The 5,783-nt window shown below is 35.3% G+C and overlaps 1 pseudogene; it reads right to left on the bottom strand.

Moving 5' to 3' along the window:
- Nucleotides 1-648: 648 nt before the first annotated feature.
- On the bottom strand, nucleotides 649-3,640 carry LOC114047858 (annotated as a pseudogene).
- Nucleotides 3,641-5,783: the final 2,143 nt, after the last annotated feature.

Here is a 5,783-nt window from a genome sequence, read left to right as displayed (position 1 = left end):
TTGTAGGCAAAGACAATTCATTCTTTTCTTTGTTTCACATATAGAGAGCTTTATTCTATATTACATTAAATTTGGTATTAGGTTGGAAACAGGCAGATTTCTCAGCAAAACATTCTCTTTGACATACTAATCTTATTTTGTTACCTTTTTTTCTTTTTAAATAGATTGTTACTCATTTCATTAAATATCTCCCAATTACAGGTAACAAAAAAATTAAACATTTTTTTAAAATTTTGAGTTTCAAATTTTCTCCCTTCCTTGAGAAGGCAAGCAATTTGATTTCAATTATGCATGTGAGGTCATGCAAAAAAAAATTTCCAAATAAGTCATCTTGCGAACACATACACACACACACACACACACACACACACACACACACAGAGAGAGAGAGAGAGAGAGAGAGAGAGAGAGAGAACAAAAACTAAAAAGCCAAAAAACAAGAAAAATAGGAAGTAAAAAAAAAGTATGCTTCAATTTGCATTTAGCCAACATCAGTTCTTTCTCTGGAGGCAGATAACATTTTTCATCATAAGTCCTTCATAATTGTCTTGGCTTATTGTATTGCTCAGAATAACTAAATCATTCACACCTATAAAATATTGGTATTACTGTGTACAATGTTCTTCTGACTCTGCTCACTTCACTTTGCATCAGTTCATATAAGTCTTTCCAGGTTTTTGCTGAAACCATCTTGCTCTTCTTCCTGCTGTGCTTATAGCATAATAGTATTCCATCATAATCATAGAGCACAATTTATCCAGCTGTTCCCCAACTGATGAGCATCCCCAATTTCCAGTTCTTTGCCACCACAAGAAGATATGCTAAAAATATTTTTGTACATATAGTTGATATATTAATCTTATGAGGCAATCTGTTAGTAAGGAATCATTTTTAACAAACAAAGGTGTAAGGCTTTGTCCTGTTAGCTAGTATTTTGTATACATGACAGTACAAATGACCACATTTGATAGATAAATCCAAATTCTTTTACCCTAAATTTATATAGTTTTATTCCTCTTTACTCCACCAAATATTTCTACTTTCTCCAAGGAACAACCAAAGAAAAGCAAAAGAATGAAAAAATAAAAGACAATGTGAAATATTCATTGGGAAAACAACTGACCTAGAAAATAGATCCAAGAGAGAACACTTAAAAACTATTGGACTACCTGAAAGGCATGATCAAAAAAAGATCCTAGACATCATCTTGCAAGAAATTATCAAGGAAAACTGCCCTGATATTCTAGAACCTGAGGGCAAAATAGAAATTGAAAGAATCTACTGATCATGTCCTGAAAGAGAGCCCAAAATGAAAACTCCCAGAAATATTATAGCCAAATTCCAGACCTCACAGGTCAAGGAGAAAATATTGCAAGAATCCAGAAAGAAATATTTCATGTATAGTAGAGCCAGAGTCAGGATAACTCAAGATTCAGCAGTTTCTTCAAAAAAGGATCTGAGAACTTGGAATATGATACTCCAGAGGGCATAGGAGCTAGGATTACAACCAGGAATCACCTACCCAGTAAAATTGAGTATCATCCTTCAGGAAGGAAAAAAAAATGGATATTCAATGAAATAGAGGGCTTTCAAGCATTCTTGATGAAAAGACCAGACTGAACAGAAAATTTGACTTTCAAATACAAGACTCAAGAGAAGGGGTAAACAGGAAATGGAAATCATAAGGGATTTAATAAGGTTAAACTGCTTACATGGGAAGATGATACTTGTAACTTATAGGAACTTTCTCATTATAAGGACAATTAGGAGTACATATAGACAAAGGACATGGGGGTGATTTAAATATGAAAGGATGATATCTAAAAAAATAAAATTAAGGGGTGAGAAAGGAATGTCCTGGGAGAAAGGTAAAGGGAGAGTTAGAATGTGGTAAATTATCTCACATAAAAGAGACAAGAAAAAGCTTTTACAGTGGAGGGGAAGAGGGGGGAGTTGAGGAGGGAGTGAGTGAACCTAACTCTCATCAGAATTGGCTCAAAGGGGAAATAACAGTTACATTCAACTGGGTATAGAAATCTATCTTACTCTACAGGAAAATAGGAGGGGAAGGGGATAAGAGAACAGGTTGGAGAGACAGTAGAGGTGACAGAATGAAGGGCAGATTATAAGGGAGAAGGTAGTCAGAAGCAAAACACTTTTAAGGAGGGATAGGGTGAAAGGAGAGAGATAATAGAATAAACAGAGGTCAAAATAGGAAATAAATTGAGGAATTGAGTAAGTTGTAGCATATGATTGTAATGAAATACTACTGTACTGTAAGAAATTATGAGCTCAATAATTTTAGAAAACCATGGAATGACATGTACTAAATAATGAAGAGTGAAATGAGCAGAACCAAGAGAATATTATATTGTATACAATAACAACAATATTGTTTTCTGTTTGTTTATTTTTTTCTTATTTTGCTAAACAATAGGGTTGACTCACCCAGGGTCACAAAGCTAGGAAGAGTCACGTATCTGAGGCCAGATTTGAACTCAGGTCCTCCTTACTTCAGGGCCAGTGCTCTATCCAGTGTGCCACCTAGCTGCCCCGTAACAATATTGTTTTAAGAACAACTTTGAGCAAATAAGTTTAATATTTGTGTCTAATGGTAGTTAGTGCATGGGGGGGGAAGAAAAAAAATTTACATGATAATTTTGTTGTATATTTGAAAGGAATACCAAGTTGTGCATAGTAAATTTGCACTTTCATGTATAATCATCTTTTTAAATTGTACTATGTTATGGAAATGTTTATTTTATTTCACAAATTAATAATAAAATAAAATTTTAAAAATATTTTAAAAAGTGGAAGTATTACCTTGCATTCTGGATCCCCAAATCTGCAATTAAACTCTAGAACTTTTGAGCCATCCTTGGTAAGCATTACACCAATATACAATATTCCTACATATAGAACACCTTACTGCATGCCATCTACTGCTCTCTGAAGAATGATATTTTTAATTTCATCTTTAGGAACCTGAGGTGTTGGACAATAAGCTTCCATTCCATGTCTCCATACTGTAATAGCTTATGGTCCTGTGCTGGTGGCATGTGGGCCACAGTCTTACCCTCAGTGAACACAAGACACCTCTTCCCCTTCAAGAACTTCTTTAATTACAACAATATCACCAGCTGCTCCAAAAGCTTTATCCTCCATTATGTCTTGAATTGCTTTGCAGGCCTCTTTGTTACCAGCCACAATTATTCCTTTTCCAGCCACTAGACCACTGGCCTTTATAACCAACAAAGTTGCAGGCTTATTCAGGGCTGGTGAAAGCTTTCCACTTTGCAGTTGGGATTCCAAATTCCTTCATAAACTCTGCATTTTTTTCCTGGACTCTGAGAGTTGCCTTTGCTGTGGGACCAAAAAATATGTCAGATTCCCAACAATTCCAGCAGCAAGAGAAGCCTCTGGTCCAACAACTACAAGTTCAATTTTCTGATCTTTGCAGAATGGAGCCTGGGCGGTATGATCACTGACTGACACAGCTGAATTTGAAATCTTCCCATTGTTAGCTATTCCTGCATTTCCTGGGCCAACTATCACCTGTCTGACATGCTGAGACTGAGAAAGTTTCCAAGCCAGTGTGTTTCCTTCCCCCATTGCCAATTACAAACACAGAAAAGGCCATTAAGTTAATCTAATTGCCATGAACAAGTGTTGAGACCGACCTAAAGGAACAAACCCCAAGGTCCTTTGCTACGCAGAAGTCTCATACGCCACTGAGGTCCCATAAATAATTTGTCCCTTGGAAATTTCATGGAGAGGTCGCACAGCTCAGAGCGGGCAGGTTATTTCGCGGGATAACTAAGAGCATGCGGTTTCCCTCCATAGGACACCTGCCTTGAGGTAGGCTCCCGGAGCAGGCAGAAGATGCTCGCCAGCCACTGCGACAATGCTGCTAGAGGCGCCAGATAATTCATTCTTAATAAAGAATTGCTAAAGTGCTTAGCAGCATCACTGAATTAAGTGCATGCCTTCTCATGGAGATTACATTGATGGATACCAGTTCTTGTAGTATATACATTCTTGTGGTGGTAAAGTTACACTACTTTTGAAAATGAGGGAGCTCTTCTCTTTGCCAATTTGTACACTACAATGCAATGATAGATTGAATTTTAGACAATTAAATTAGGCTCATGATAGTGTGATATCCTTGGATCACTCATGAAAAAAATTGTTTTGTACTGGTTTTTATTCTATTTCAGTAGTTGCTCTGGCAGATGTGTTTGAACTGGGAGATTTACTTCACTTCATGCTATCCTGCGTATATAAAGGACCACTGCTTTTCCTCCGGCCCAGGGAGCTTCTTTGCAGTTTGTCTAATTAAAGGGTGAGAGTAGGTTACACTACTGGTTTTAGAGATGGTGGATACTTAGAGGCCATCATTCTCATTTTACAAATTAGGAAAACATGGCTGGAAGTTTTGGTTATAGATATTAAGTGTTAAGTTCCTGACATTCAGCTTTGCAATCTGACTTGCCTATGTAATTTTTCCTCCTTGAGGAATGTATGGTCACAATTTATAGCTGTATTGAAATACTATCTCTGACGTTTAATACAGACTGTTCAGGCCATTTAGGTCCAAGTTCACATGATTATTAGTATAGGGAGAATTTAACCCACTAAAGAACATCATTTCAAGTTTGTGTTAATTTATACTGCACTGGTTAATATGTGGTCCATAAAAGAATAAATGTTACTTGTAGAAATGCTAGTTTTATATTACCTTTTCTTGTATGATGTGTAGTATGCAGCTGTTGAAAACCTGGACACTAGTTCAGCAAATCCTAGATGAACTCTTATATAATGTTAATTATGTATAATGCTGAATAAGTAGAAATTTCATTTATCTTTGCTCTGGTTCATGTCACTTGCTTCTAGGCAGAAAATTTCTCATCCCCCAAGTGGGACATAGCAGTGTTATATATTATTTACTTAACTGGCAGGTAAAACAATTTAAACCAATATATACATAAATTTGACTACTAGGAATATTCAAAATACAAGATAATAGTTTACCAATATCATTCTACTTTGACAATTGTATTTTCTTCCTGTAAAGTCTGTCATCCACAGGTATCATGGGGCTTATTTTTAAAACATCTTTAGCAAATACTACTTTTGTGTTTGAAGATCTTTGCCTAGAGATAAATATAAAATACTCTTCAGAAAACCATTTTTATCATGTTTCCTATATGTGCAATGACCCCTTTTTTTTTGCTTTAGAATGCAGTCCAAGTGGTTTGCAGTTCCTGAAATTATAAACTCATATTAATGACAAATGTGGGGGATCTAAAAACAACTGCTAGAAAAAATTGTGGATATTGATTTTTGAATGAAATAAAAAGGTTATTCTAATTCTTCCTTCTTCTCCTTTCTTTCTTCTTAATTTAATTAAATTTAGCTAGATTTATAATAAGCAAATTTAACCTATAACATAACTGTAGTTAATCAGGAGCACCTGCTCAACTTGAAAGTATAAGAAGTTGAAACCCTGCTTGAGACTTTATTTACATTGCCTGAAGTATCTGGAGGTGTCTGTTTCAATGTTTCACTGAGAAGACTGAAGGCATTTATTTCTTTGGCCTAGTGATTTGGCAGAAATTTCTTCAGGCCATTATGAACTAAAATCACCCCTTTGAACTAGGCATAGAGAAAGGTGTTTTGAGTTATAGAGTAACACATAAATGAAATAAAACTAAGAGCAGTCATGAGTTTCAAATGGAAATATATATATATATATATATATATATATATATATATATATATAT

Source organism: Vombatus ursinus, unplaced genomic scaffold (genome assembly GCF_900497805.2).
Source record: "Vombatus ursinus unplaced genomic scaffold, bare-nosed wombat genome assembly UNPS02014791.1, whole genome shotgun sequence".
NCBI lineage: Eukaryota > Metazoa > Chordata > Mammalia > Diprotodontia > Vombatidae > Vombatus > Vombatus ursinus.
This window is presented reverse-complemented; position numbering and strand designations above follow the sequence as displayed.